The sequence below is a fragment of the Manacus vitellinus genome, unplaced genomic scaffold (assembly GCF_001715985.3).
Source record: "Manacus vitellinus isolate BGI_N305 unplaced genomic scaffold, ASM171598v3 scaffold_86_pilon, whole genome shotgun sequence".
In the NCBI taxonomy this organism is placed as follows: Eukaryota; Metazoa; Chordata; class Aves; order Passeriformes; family Pipridae; genus Manacus; species Manacus vitellinus.
This window is the reverse complement of record NW_021940851.1, coordinates 474,353-489,497: the sequence shown is the minus strand read 5'-3', so window position 1 is coordinate 489,497 and position 15,145 is coordinate 474,353. Positions and strand designations below refer to the sequence as shown.

General features: G+C 39.0%; 1 protein-coding gene across 1 annotated transcript in view; it reads right to left on the bottom strand.

Moving 5' to 3' along the window:
* Positions 1–15,145, bottom strand: part of HLCS (holocarboxylase synthetase) — a 106,479-nt gene that overhangs the window by 73,123 nt on the left and 18,211 nt on the right. The window lies entirely within an intron of this gene.

The window sequence follows — 15,145 nt, the reverse complement described above, 5'->3', positions numbered from 1 at the left end:
TTCTACTCCAGCCTGGCCTGACTACTTGGTGTTGTCCTCCTAGGCTTGAGATCATGCTCGTTTGCAGGTTAATTAAGCTTAATTTTTCCCTATAAGAGGGTTTGTAGTGGTTTTCCTGGAGCCTGGAGTGCACACATTCATCTGTATCATGCAGGTTTTTCAGCATGCTGAAATTCTTTGCTGGAAGAAGCCCTTCAGTCCATCACCAAAGCTGGATTTGAAGGATAAAGCAGCAGGTAAGAAAAGCATTTACTGACTCCTCAGCAGAACATCTGCTCAAATGGCTCACACCTGCAGCTAATGGATGATTTACTACAATTATTACCTGTGTAGTGGCACCCCAGAAACAAGTGTCACACATTCACAGAACTCCTTCTGGAGATAAATAATTCTACTTTGATAAATTTGATGTGAAATGTTTACCCTGTCTTTGGAAACTGTAAGTTTAAGAGCCCACAAACACAGACGCTGGGACTTCTCGTAGCCTAAATTTCAGAGAGCTGTCCTAGGGTCAAAGTTGTCCTTTACTGTGATAAATGAAACCATTTAAAAAAACCATGGTTTCAACTCCACTGAAAATAATTCACTAAGGATTCCTGCCCTCAAAATTTTAAGGGGAAAACCTGTGACTTTTAAATAAAAAAGCTCTAAGCAAACACATTCCCCTCCTTCCCATTTAGGGCCGTATCTGGGAACTGGAATATGAGCGTTCCCTCCGTGAGTGCTGAGGACACAACTGAGCTCTCCTGCCCCTGAATGAGATGTCTCAGAGCTCCAGTCCAACTCTTTCAAACCCACAAACCACAAGCTAAGAGCAAACTTCCTCCAAACAGTTATCTATCCAAGGAATGACTCCGATTTTCCACATCCCGCTGTTACACCTGAGGAAGGAATGAGAGAAGCAAGTCCTGCTCTTAACACCTTTCTACAGATTTTTCCACCCTCAGGAGCTGCATATTCTCAAATTTCACAGGGACACTGCTGCTTGTGGGATGTTCTTTGTGTGCTGAGTGTCAGCAGAGGGGCTGCTTTGCAGCACAAGTAGTGGAGAAGGATACAAAGAAAGGAAGGTTCTCTTCCCAAATTCCATCACTTCTAAGCCCCAGGACAACCTCAGAGTGACTCAGTAACTAAACTGTAATTACAGAGAAACTACTTCTCATTTCTTGGTTTTCTAAAGTTCCCTCTGAACTCTAACTTTTTAAATAAAATATGCTTTAAATATTTTCTTCCCTTCCCTTTTTTTGCATATACATCATAAATGATGGTGTGATAATAATTAAAGGTTTTGTGAGCATTTCTTTGACTTGATTTGCCTGAAGCACTTGTTCCTTCCCTCAGTGTAACACCAGAGCTTTGACAGACTGCTGACAAATTCTTCACACATTATCCTACTTGGTTCACATACACACAGCAACTTATTGGCTATAATATCCCATATTTAGAAAAATTACAGCTTTCATTTTTGTCAGGGAAAAACTAATCAGAAAATGCCTGCTTTTCAAATCCAGAAATTTTCTCAGCAGAAAATAATTTCTTAAAAGAGCAAATAATTTCTTAAAAGAGCAAAAGAGCATCTATTTATGTGTGATGTTACATTAGTACAAATATGCCACTTATGACTGCATATATGGTTGAAATTGTGTGGCATATTTGTACTTATATATATATATATACACACTTTACTATATTCTTTCAAGTGATCACTTTCAAGTGATTTTTCCTCATAGTTTTTAGTCTTACTTCTTGATTTAATTTTCTTGCTTCTAACACGTACTGAACCATTTAAGAATTGTTATATGTGTATAACTATCAAGTTAATTTTGTCCCCACAACGTCCACATGCTTACTGAGCTGAGCAAAAACACAAACACGAGGAATTCCTAATCAAGGACAGGGATTTTTAAAAATTGTTAAGAAAATAGGGGTTTACATTTTCAACAAGGCAAAGTTTCAAGTGCTGGTCAAATACACACTAGAAAAATTAATTTTTCCTGTAAGAACTTCCTTCACAACACGGATGGGCTGTGGTCCCCACAGTTATAGCGGCACACAGAAAAGTACATTATTACTCAATGAAATAAATTTATATAAGAAACAGGGTTAACCTCTGCTTCAACTCCACTGAAAAGGAATAAATTCGTGTCAGAACCTGTGTGATTTTTTTAAACTGAGGATTCAGTTGGAATTCCAAAACCTCTCCTACTCCAAACGGCATCCGCCGTTCTGCAGCAACCTCTGGTGGCCGCTCCAACGAGAAGTGTTGGGTCAGGAACCCTCTGGGACCAGCCCAGGTGTGCCCAGGCAGCCAACCCAAGGCAAGAAAACACCCTAATTCCTGTCCACTGCTTTCCCTGAAAATCCAGAATTATCTAAACCCTGAACAAGCTTTACATGATCGTGGAATCCAAGAAGCTGCAGCTCTTTTGTGTTCAAACACTGACAGTGAGTGCAGCTACTCACACACACAGTCCTATAAAGTCTGTGTTACCCACCCCATCGCTTTCACCCTTTGTAAATACAATAATTACACTTGTTTTAGGGTGGCACAAATACCTTCTGAAATTGTTATTCATCAGTTTGGGGTGGGAGAACTAAAGTCAAGCCAAATTTAATTTCACAGAATAACAGAATCACGGAATGGTTTGGGTTGGAAGGGACCTTGAAGATCATCTTTTTCCATCCCCCTGCCATGGGCAGGGCCACCTTCCACCAGCCCAGGTTGCTCCAAACCCCATCCAACCTGGCCTTGGACACTTTCAGGGATTCAGGGGCAGCCACAGCTTCTCTGGGCAACCTGTGCCAGGGCCTCTCCACCCTCCTAGAGAAGAATTTCTTCCCAATATCCCACCTAACCCTGCCCTCCTTCAGGTTAAGACCATTATTTCCTATAAAACTGTAGGGTTTTTTTTTTCAAACCACACTTTTTTCATGTACATTCCCAAAGGCAAAGACTTTCCCCTTCTTTCTCAAAGCAAGAAAATGAAATTTGACATGTCAACCAAACAACCTGGATACAGGAGAGTTAATCAGCTTCTCACAGCTAAAAATATTCAACCAGAAGTTTAATATTCACAATGAGAAAATGTCTCTACCCCTATTTGAAATGGTAAAAGCACAATGTAGTTTCAATAGCTTCACAGACACAGAAAATTAAGCCACTACCCACCCTCAGCTCCTCCAGCACAAATTGGTCAGTGTGGTAATTGTAACATAAAGAAGGAAGAGTAAAAGCTGTATTTTGTTTATGATTTAACATCTGCTTGCTGTGATTTTAAGAGCTTGGTCAGGTGTGTGAAGGAACTGCTCCAGAGCAGCAGAAGTTTTCTTTTGCTGTTTAAAATTCTTTTTAATTTCATAATCATTAGTTTCGCTTTTCCCTCACTTAGGGTTGAGATTGAACAAGGAGGAGAAAAGAGGGAGACATGGGAGACAAAACCCAGCTGCCTGTGAACCTTTCTCTGTTGTAGTATAAAATAACACCAAATTACAGCTCCTCATGGAGAAGATTTTATTTGCACCTGGGCTCTATCAAACAATGAGACTTATGCACCAAGCACACAAAATTCCAGTTATAATGGTGGAAAATAAGCCCAAACCCAAGACTTTATTCTTACAATCTGTTTGTATATATAGCATTTTGAGGTATTTTCTTATTTTTATCTGTATGTTCAGATCCACATAAAGATAAATGCAAAGATCTCTCTCACTGGGCATGTTTGGGAGCTGCTCTTTCCTACCAAACTCTGATGGGTCTTAAACTCTGTATCAATGGAATTCTTTGTTAAGACAAAATTCAGGCACAGCCTAAATTCATTTGGTTTCCATTAAAAACGTGGAGGCAAAACTAAATGAAAGCTAAAAATATAGTGCCATAAAACAAACATTAGACATCAGCTCTCCCCTTTCTTGGGAGGGAAAAGGAGACAGTTTTAACTACTCATGCTCTACTTGAAGACTCCATATTGTGATTATAAGGTAATACTTCACTTTAGCTGTGCTTGTTGAGTAAGTGAGGCCAAGTATGCACTTGCTGGGTACATATCTAGAACACAATTGAACAGCTTTTCTCCTTCCTTTGCATAAAATGTAATAATTTCCAATGAATTACCTCCAGTTTTGCTTCACTGTACCTGAGAAAAGTTTGCAGGTGATGCACTGGTTCATATATTACCAGTTGATGGACTGATTAAATCACATGGAAAATTAAATTCACATTAAATCCACATTAAAATATGGAAAAACACTAAAAGTAAATAAACATTTCACATCACCAAAAAAACCTTCCTGTAAATGTACAGGAGATGCAGGAAAAATGTGATGTTCTATACAATCCTTATTCATTTTGAACCCTACATGTCTATATTACCCTTTACTGAGGCTTTGTAAAACATTCTGTAAGTGTTAAATTTACTACAATCATTCATTGAAAGGCATTATTTTGTTTTAAAAGCAAGGGAGACCCAGTACAGTGTCTTTCTCCTCAGGAAAAGACTGTAGGAATGAGGAAAAAAAAACCACAAAAACTGGATAGATCAGATGAGGAAAGAAAATCATCTCTAGGTAATCACAGAGGAACTGAAAGAAGATGAAGAACAGATATTAGATATTACTACATATCTAATATCACAAAATTACAGATATTATAGATAAATATAATAGTTTCAATGCTGTTCAGATGTCATTAATATGTAATAACGTTGCCAAACTACACATTCACACCCTGAGCCCTGAATAATTCCTCTTCTAGACTTAAGTGTAAGCTTGAAGATGGATTTTGTAACAACTGAAACAACTAGAATAAACAGATCTTCTGACCACAAAACTTACTTACAGCACATTCAAAATCTGCTTTGAAACACGTGAAGGACTAGAATTTATTCTCAGAAAACATATAAAAAACTCTTTTAACATTAACTGCCTACAGTTAACTTCAAAGTTCAGTCCTTGTTCAAGGAAATGGATAAAAATTGAGTTTCCCTCCACAGTCCCACTGGCTGATTTTAATCCATCTTCAGACCATTTATAATATTTTCACTTGGTTTGCATATTTTGTTACAAGGAAGATGTTTTAGCTGACAAGCAGCTCAGGGGGAGAAGCTGTGAGTCTCTTACTCCGTTCAGGGGGCCATTATTTTCACCACTGGTGTTTTTAGTTCCCAGTATAAAAAAATCTTGGGAAGCAGAGAAACCCCCAATTCTCCACTCCCTCCTTTCCCCATCACCCAAAGAACTTCATAAAGATTTTACTGTCCTACAACCGAGGCACGTTCCCATTTCATGTTCTCAGGAACTGCAGTTGCTTGGCTGATACTTGCTGTGCACCCTCAGGATACTGCACAGCTTGGAAATCTGTTTCAGTTTACTAATAATATTTTTATATTTCCTACACTGAGATATAGTGCAAAACACAGAAGGGGAGGGTTTGGTAACTTTTTTTTATATTCACGACCAATCAGATTTTTAGGAGTCCCTTGTGGTCTGGGTGGTTACTTTAGTCTGTGATGTACTTTCTCAAGAGAGGCAGAAAAAGCTCATCATAGCTGAAAGATTATTCCAGAGACTTATTCAAGAGCCTTATTTTTGTCTCCACACCTCAGTGTGTTTTCAAAAACAAGTATTGCATTACATAAACAGCGCATCATCTCAGCACTGCAGGGAGTAGAAACAGCCCCAGACAGAAGTGGATCCGTTTTCCCAAGTGATATATGGAATAATTCATCCAAAAAAAAAGGAAATATCTTTAACAAAGTGCTGCAAAGTATCCTTATCCTTCTCATTGCAGTTCCATTCCTTTCAACTTGAAGCATCTTGGATTTCAACCCACTCCCAAACTACACGGCCAGCAACCGCTCACAAATCTGTGCCTAAACCTGAGTCCAAAATCAAATTAAGCTTTAAAAAAGCACTCTATGGAGGCAGAAAATTGATTTCTCCAACCTGCAGCAGCCCATTCTAGGAACAGGCTGCAGGGCCCAGGTCGGAATCCACCGAGTGACGAAAAACAAGTCAAGGCGTTGCCTTCTGTAGAGAAAATAATGCTGTCAACAGGTTAAAAATAATAGAGAAAGAAATCAATTGTGGTCTGATTTTTTTATATCTGTATCTCTCTGGGCTCTAGCAGAGTGTTCCACTGGGGAACTGGGTTTCCAGGAGGCACAAGGAGGGCAGGAGTAGGTGCCGACGGCCCCCGTGCTCGGCGCTCAACGCGAAGCGGAGCCGAGCGGAGGAACGAGGAGGACGCCGTAAGGTGCATCCCGGATTTTCCTTCCCTTCCCTTCCTCAGCTGCAGCAGAACAGTCTGGAAGCAATCTTCCCAGCAGCTGCTCTCATCAACAAACTGTTTATTGTAAGAAAGTGCCTGGGTCAAAGGCTAAACGTCATCCAGAGCTGAAAGCGTATCTGTGAAAAAAACCCGGGGCTGTCCATGGCTGTGGAAAAAAAACCCCATGACATAGGAAAGGGAACCATGTTCCATCCCAAAAGGCCAGGGGTTCTACTTAAACAAAAAACTCCCTAATTTGATGAAGCAGTATTTTATAACGTTGCACTAATTCCTCGTGGCTGGCACTGATTTTTGAGACCTGCTCGAGGTTTCTAAGAAAAACAGAAAGTTCTTTAAAATTCAGCTCGTGTTTTATGGTTAAAAAAACCCCAAAACCTCCGAAGAGTTACGTTAAAATGTTCTTAAATATTTTATTAACTCTAAGTTAGATCCATATTCACCTACATCACAAATGCACCCTCGACGTGTCACACGAGTCGAAAAAGCAGGTTTAGGCTCCGAGTCAGTAAATCCCTAATAAAGTTTTTAGGTTGAAGCAAAGGACACTAAAAATCACAGGACGAAATCTCATTTACCACAGTCTGCAGCTTTCAATCTCAGGAATTAAACAGCACATGAGCACCTATGAGAGGTGAACTGGTCCCACACCAGCCCAGTAATTGGGGCACGTTTGCTGCCCCGGACTATAAATCTGACTGGGAGGGTAAAGGATCAAGAAGAACAAGGTCCACCTTTGACATAACATCACGACGTAACACTTCTCCAAAAGGCTGATAAATCAGAGGGGCTGGGAGGTGTTGATTTATCCTACCAGAAAAAGGTGTGATAAATTACAGTTCAAGCCTTTAATTCTTCGTGACACCTACTTTGTAACGAAATTGTTGTTGTTTTTTTTGAAGGAAAGTGCACAGTAAATTGTGCAACTGGGCTAAAATTAAGCCTGGAGAAACCAGGCAGAAAGGAAAAGACATTCCACTTCTGCACTAAAATCTGGGCATTATGCATATTAAAGTGGGGTGGTTTTTTTTAAAAATTATATAATCAAAGTCATGTTTGAAAGAATAAATTAAGATATAAATCTAACCCTAAATGCTGTACACACATATATTAAATTACTCTCAAAAGTATTCTGTATTGACTAGGAAAAAAATACAGAAGAATTTTGTTCTCAGCTAATAGGGCAATAAATTAGATGCAATATATTCAGTTGGTAAAGCTGGCTCTGTATAACAGCTATCACATAATAGTATTTTTATTTGGTCCCAAACTTTTTTTTTTCACCCTCAACTGAGAATAAAATTGTTTGTTGAAAATCTTGGAATTAGTAGCAGAATGATTTAAGTAAATAAAACCTAAGAAAAATATTTTTTCTTAGCACTGATAATACACAATTCTTAGCTGAAGGTTTTCCATCAGGTTTGTTTTGCCTCTCAACAGGGTCATACACATCAAATGTGAATGAATTTAGTGTTCATGAATATGAAACAGCAGAACAGGAGCCAAAGATTCTCCTCTCAGCGCTGCAAAACACGCTTTAAACTCCAAGCTTTCAGCTGTACCTCGTTTTTTGCCTCTTCTGAGAAAGAACTCCCAACTCTGTCACAACTGGAGGGGTTTTCTGAGCTAAAGAAACGTCTGTGAAATATTAAGGTGAAACCACAACACGTTTTCACATGTCCCACGACTCGGGGATTACAACACAGCCCTGTCCCCAAAGCTGCACAGCTGATGTTCAACATGTACCATAAATTTTATAATCCTTTGCTAAAACACACTCAGGTTGACATAATAGTTTATAAATTACAAAAAGATGCCGAAAGGAACATCTTAGAAAGGCAGGATTTCTTGAGAACACTCATTTTATACACTATAATGGCAAGAACATACTTGGTGTGTTATTTATAGTACACCCACTACAAAGACAAAAACCAGTATTAAGCTAAACACCTACTAACTTTCACTTAAGACCTCCTTGCTAACCAAGGGTCCTAAAAAAAAATTAACCTGACAGCATGGGATAGTCTAAAAAAAAAAAGTAAAAAAACCAAAAAGTAAATCACTGCTTTTTATTTAGCAGAGTATCAGAAAAGTCAAGCTTCGTGCTTCAAAAATACTTCCTACACAGCAGAGTAAAACTTAGATATCACACAGAGAACTCCGAAAGAAGCTTCAATAATACTCAGTTTATCAGAAAATTAATAAATATTTCTTACAAAACATAGGGAAAAGTATTAAAACCCACGGGGGTGATACAAACCACACCTACAGTTATCCCAGTCGTGTGGTTTTTAACCCGTTGCAATTCTCCTCTCCCTTTTTCAGCCTTCTCAGATTTAACACTTACTTTTTTTCTGCTGGGATGGAAAAAAAATCGTTCAGAGCAAAAGAGGAAAAAGTTTTTCCTTGGGGGGGGGGAAAAACCCAAGAGGATGATGAGCCAATGCTACACCACACCTTAGGTAGTTCTAAGGGTCCTGAGGCACAGGCAGCTCCAGGAAGGAGCTCCCAAAAGCATTTGTCCAACTGTCAGGGAGAAAGGGGGGGAAAAAAATACCCCAAATTTAATTTATTAATTTATGTTCATGAAGAAATTATTAATTAATTTAATTTACATCCTTTTAGGGTGGATATAGAACATGTTCCACCCTCACAGGAATAAGGCGGAACTTTATCGAGACGAACCCTCGCCGGGGTTTGACGCCGGGGCTTTACTCAAGTCACAAACACCACGAGTTTCTGCTCCTCAAGACCACGTTTGAGCACCAGTGCTGCAGAAAGCACAGCAGAAGTCAAAGCTCATGCCTAAAATTCAGGGATTTTGGAGTGACTTTGGGAAACAGGGCGCTCAAAGACGCAAACGAACGCGACCCGAGGCCGAGGCAGCGCCTGAGAATTGGTCACCAGGCTCCAACAGGGGCATTTCTGACAATGGCACATTCTTCATTCCCAAAGACTTTGGATTCTCCTGACTCGTTCCTGAGGACAACCACCTGTTTCTGTCCTCAGAGATATTCGTGCTCTCCTGCTTTCAAACACCAAGTTCGTACAAATGGCGACGCTTCACGGAGAACGAGACAACGCTCATTTAACAAAATCTAACCACAATGCCCAGAAACTTGGTTTTTTGCGTTTTTTTTAAAGACCCAAGTGAATAAAAACACCTGAAAAAAGGTGACTTTTCCCACTAAAATTTAGTATTTATCCAGGCAAGGAAATAAAAGCTTTCAAAGCTTGATTCTGGCCAGGTTCTTAAGAAGTCTAGTCTGAATAGACGTCATCTTAGCCCTCATTTTTTTAAGACTCTCTTGACCAGACCTTGGCTATTTTTCTTTTTAGTGTTACAACAGGTTTGAAATTTTCAGCTCTACCACCCAGCCACTCCAAAGATGAACTTTTAACTGATTAAATATGAAACACCTTCGCTGACGGCCCTTAATTAACAGCCCCAAACCAAAGGGTTAACTTTTAAAAACAAATTATCTTGAGGGAAAAAGTGTCAGGGATTATTTCTATCAGTACTAAAATGAAAAAAAAAAAAAAAGAGTTTAAAATGCATTTCCAGAATAGTTCCACACAAACTACAAAAACAGATAAAATACGTATCAATCTGTGACATCTAGTGAGTGATTCATTTATCCTTGGTTAAATAAGAACAATTTGGGTCTGTTTCTTGAAAACAATAGTTGGGGAAATAGAAAACTGAGAGCAAAGTACTCAATTTTGATTTTATTAATTAATTTTGAATTTAAAGTCTGATATGTGCTTTCCCTTTGTCAAACTAGTGAAAAAAAAATCAGGAATTTGACAGTGGCTGTGACAATAACATTTTACCAGGAAATTATCAAGTACTTCTAAGAGGAAGAAACGTCTTGAACAGATAGAGAAATTGTTTTGTGTGGAGCAATAAGGGTGGCAATAATTATATTAAGGTTTACTGCAGTTCAAAAATGTCTAATCTGCTATTCCTGGACTGCTATTTAGAAAACATGGATCATATAGGACAGGGAAAAGCTTGGAAATATTTAGAGTAGAAGTTCCCTTCCACCTCCAAAAGAAAACTGCTGCAGAGATAAAAAAAGCACATCCTTATCCTTTCTGTCTATTCATACACACCATTGGACTGGAACAGCAAATCCAACCTTTTTTCCTTCCCAGATGTTACCTGTGGCTGAAAGAGGCAGAAGGAAAAGCTTCCCATGATTGCAAAATGTCCCCGATACCAACTCGCAAAGGCTCGTTTAAAATAGTGACAGAAGGATTCTAAAACCAGGAAGTTCAGCTTTAAATTGTTTTCAGGGATCTGTAACAAAACCTCGGGAACTCAAATAAGCAATTCAAATATTCATAATAATTTGCAGCTCATACTGCTCATGGTAACTTTGGGAAAGTGCTCCTCTCTCTGTACAGGGAGTAGAAAAATAAGAGTAAGAACTTGCTTTCAGTTACTGTATTTTCTTTTCCATCACCCAGTGCATTGTACTAGGATACCAACATGTAAAACACACAAAAAAAAATGGGAATCTAACTAGATAAAAGTTCTCTCTGCAGCTGCTGCTCCTGTCAAGTAGTTGTGGTACATGCACTGGTCGTAACACCAACAATTCCATATTGGAAAGAAGCAAAGCATGTCTTCCAGCCCAGAAAAATGCATGGGTAATTGCTTGCTTCATGTAAGGAGTTCTAAAGTCAAAACATGCCATATGTGATTTCTTAGTCAAATCTTGACAATCGTGCATCGGAACACAATTATTTTTCCTTATCTCGCAACAGAATCTCAGAAAAACCTCCTGGAATTCATTTGCATCCATTTTGGCTCCATGGAAATGCCGAGACGTGTTCCCACAAAACAGTTCTCTCCAGCTTATATAACTCTGAGGATCCTTCAGTTCCTAAAACTTGGTTTTATAAAACAGGCAGAAAGAATCCAGGCACAGTTCTTTAAAGCACAGGGTGATACACTTTCTCCAGTTCTGAATGTTGCTCTTCCTTTCAAATAATTTTTATGAGAATAATATAAATTTTTCCACTTATGACCTGCCTTCATCAGTTGAATGGTAAGTTACAAAGAAATCATGAGCAATTCCTTTGTTGCAACTGTAACATCAAAAAACTATATGACAAAAAAAAAAAAGGAGCAATAAGTAAACTGTTCAGTAATAAACTTTCTATCCATAATCTCCCTTCCCTTAGCAAACGAAAATGGCCTTATCTTTATTTAGGTTCTCTCTCTGAAGTTGTTCAGACATGGAATTCACTTTATAGTAAGTCTACATTGAAGGGCAAAAAGCTGGTTAAAAATGTAGATGTGGGTTGTTTGCTGAATGAATATTTTGAGACTCAGTGCAGGGACCCACTTTTAAAGACTCTGGTTATTATATGATCTAAACTTAAAAGTTTAGTTCTCAACATGTGCAAAAAATAAATGAATTTACTGTAATTCTGCTCTTAAAGTGCAGTAGAGATTCTTACCCATGTTAAAACAAGTAGGGACAGACTGTACTAATCTCCTTAATACTAAGCCTGCTAAATCTTGGCTTTAACAATTGTTTTAATTATATATTGATTTGTTTTTACAGATTAAAAAGTATATTCTGAAATGTTCTCTGAAGTAGTTCTTAAAACATTTCTTAAAGAAGTTCAACAGCCCAATTTAGGACATACTTGAGAAACAATACACACTAGATAAGGAAAATGATTCTCAATAAAACAAGCTGTAAAAATCCAGTGTTGTCTCATATCTTACATCCTAGTGAAACAGGCAGCCCAAAGCAGCACAGATTTTACAGCTAAAATTACTAGATATGTATCATAACAACCAGAAGCTGTAGGGAATGCTAGAAAATGCAGCAAAATCAAGTTGTTTTCTCTATGTTCAAGCCTTGCTCCTTACCTCTGCCTCTTCAGCTGTTGCCCCACTCCCCTCTCTCCTCCTCCCACACAGTCTCTGTCTGCTTTTTCATCTGGTATCAGACCAGATCCACCAGCTCTTCCTCCTGCATTTTTCCTCTCCCCCCCCCAAAAAAAAAAAAAAAAAATTCTTATCCCCATCAGTCAAGGAGCATGCTCTGATTTACACACTCCATGGATAACTCTCATCCCAAATTTTCTCAGGGCTGGGGTTCTTCTCCAGGGCCAGTCGTGTCCTCCAGGCCTGGGGCACTTGCATAATTTCTATTACCTTGTGCATTTGTTAAGGAAGGGGTAAAGAAAGAAGATCATTTCTGAAACTTGAGGTTGCCAGTGTGGCTAATACAGTAAAATTACATATTAACACACATATACACAGACTTACACAAATGTGTGTCTAGAATTATGTAAGTATAGAGATGTAGTACCAAACTTCATCCCTGCTGTGGATCCTCTAGTGTCTGCAGTAGGAAATGCTGGCAGAGAGAAAATCAGCTGAAATTCTTAAAATTAAATCATGTCATCCTGTGAAGAACAGCTCAGTAGAATCTAACTAAGAACACAGGTTGCCCTGATGGAGTTTTACAGAGGATACTTTTAGTGGCAGGAGAAAAACACACATATCATGAAAACAGACAGAACAAGATGTATTGTGATTTCTTTTTTTTTTTTTTTTTGATTCTGAGAAAAACCTTGCCTGGATATTCATGTAAATCCTTTGTCATTAATGTCACCAGCACAAGTGCCAAGTGAGCACAGTGATTTATTAAACTGGAACATGCTCTGCTCGTTGTGAACACCGACTGCAACCCAAAGAAAAAGGGCTCTCACAGAAAAGTTGCAGTAGAAACTACAACAAACTTTCTGATTTAAGCTAACAGCTGTTCTTTAATCAGCTTTTCACTATAAGAACTGCACAATGTCAGCCAGATAGTCACATGCCAGATTCCATTCCCTCTGCACCTGGAATTTCCTGATTTCTTCAACTTGTCAGAAATCATTTCTTAAAATGAACTGTCAAATGATAAACACACCAGAATCTCTCAGTCAGTCCCTTCCCCATCAACTGCTGATACAAATCATACCTGACAATTTTTTTTTTACATCTTTATCTTCTTCGGTGACAAACTCTGAGAACACCATGTCTTTTAAACCAATAAAAACTCCTGTCTTAATTTTCCAGAATAAATGCAGCTTGATTAACTTAAATAAGGAGCTTTGTGTTGTTTTTTCTGATAACAGAACTGCATCCCTGAACTGTCAAAAGTTAAAAAATACATATTTAGAAGCCCTCAGTGTTGTAAATGCATTTCTCAAAAGCAGTTTTATCGTTTTTGAAGAGCAATATAAGTAGACGCTTCTATTTCCTCTTCGGTTACATATTTTTATTCAACTTTTCCCTTTAATTAAAATACAGATAATCAAGTCATCTGGCCACCATTTGCCTACAAGCAAGGCTACAAAAAGAAGCCCTAATGAAATTGTTAGACAAACCATCATAACAATTTCCCATTGTGGAAACGTCTCGTCATTTCTGAGCAATGGTAACCCGATAGCATCTCGCAGGGCTCCAGCTGATGCCAAGCCTGCTCTCATTCTCCCAGTCTCACTTCCATAAATTAGCTGCAGGCCCCACCGACAGTCAGGGAACCTCGAGGGTTTTTTGTTTTTTTTTTTTTTTCTGCTTGGAAATCCTCCACTTTTGTCAGATCTTTGCCGGTGAGGTCATCGCGAAGGGGCCGGAGCCAAACGGCCGCGGGACGGCCGGAGCGCCTGTCACAGCTCAGGGATTCCTGCTCCCTAAAATCACCCATCTGCTCCACGGAGCCCTGAGCCCAAAGGGTTCAGCAGTCACAACTCTGGAGCCCTGAAACAAAACCCACCTCAATCACGGCCTTCACACGGGGGCAGAGCGCGACACGGAGCCAAGGGGGAGTTTGGGTTACTCTGCCACTTTTTAAAATTGAGATTCCGACTGCAAACTCCAAGATAAACTGAAACTAAGAAAACTCAGCCTCACACTCTGGCCAGCAACGCTGTGCTGAGTAACCCACACTCCAGAAATACTCAGCCCCGATGCTCGTTCTCTGTCATTTCGAGAGCGAGAAGTCAGCAGAAGACGCGAACGCCGAGATCACAAACGTTTTAAATATATATTACATAAGCCATTCTGGAGGGATAATAAAATTTTCCATTCTCTACAGCACAGGAGGAACATGCCTAGTGAAGAAAGTGGTTGTGAAGTATCATGCACGCTGACTCGAAGCCAGCCTTGAAACATGAGAGAATCCAATTCCATGAGTGGCACTTTGGGCAGAGGCCAGCACATAATAATTTCATATCAGAGGCAGCTCTGCACCAAGATTAAATGCTACTCGGTACAAAAGGCATTAACTTTTAGTTCTCACAGCAGCATAAAGACCCTTTTTATGGAGATTGCTATAAACAAGATATTTTCTTTCAGTCCTCAAAGCTTCCTGCATTTTCCAAATGATCCTCAGAAACATTTATTGAATCAATACACGGTCAAAAAGTTGTTTACAAACCATAATGCAACCTAAGAATGCTATTCATTATTATGTGCCTACAAATGTGCTTTATGGTTGTTTAACAGAAACAGCACATTTGCTGCTATTATGAAAGAAGGGAAACACAGTTTTAAGCAGAGCAATGTAAAATAAAGCGAATATTTGCCAGATTTCTCTTTCCCCCTCCCCCAAATAAATGGTTAATATTCCCTGAACATAAACAAGAAAAAAAAGCAAAAGGTATCTTTAGCAACCACCTGGAATTACTTGGCTCCACATTTGGAGGTCCCTTCATCTCTGATCAAGATTTCTTAACTGGAAATGTTTTACTGTATCCTGACACTACATGCCATCGATTCCTGTGGAATTTCAAAGGCCATTTTAAAATTGAGGGAAATATTAGACAGGGCAGTTGCTGCAAACA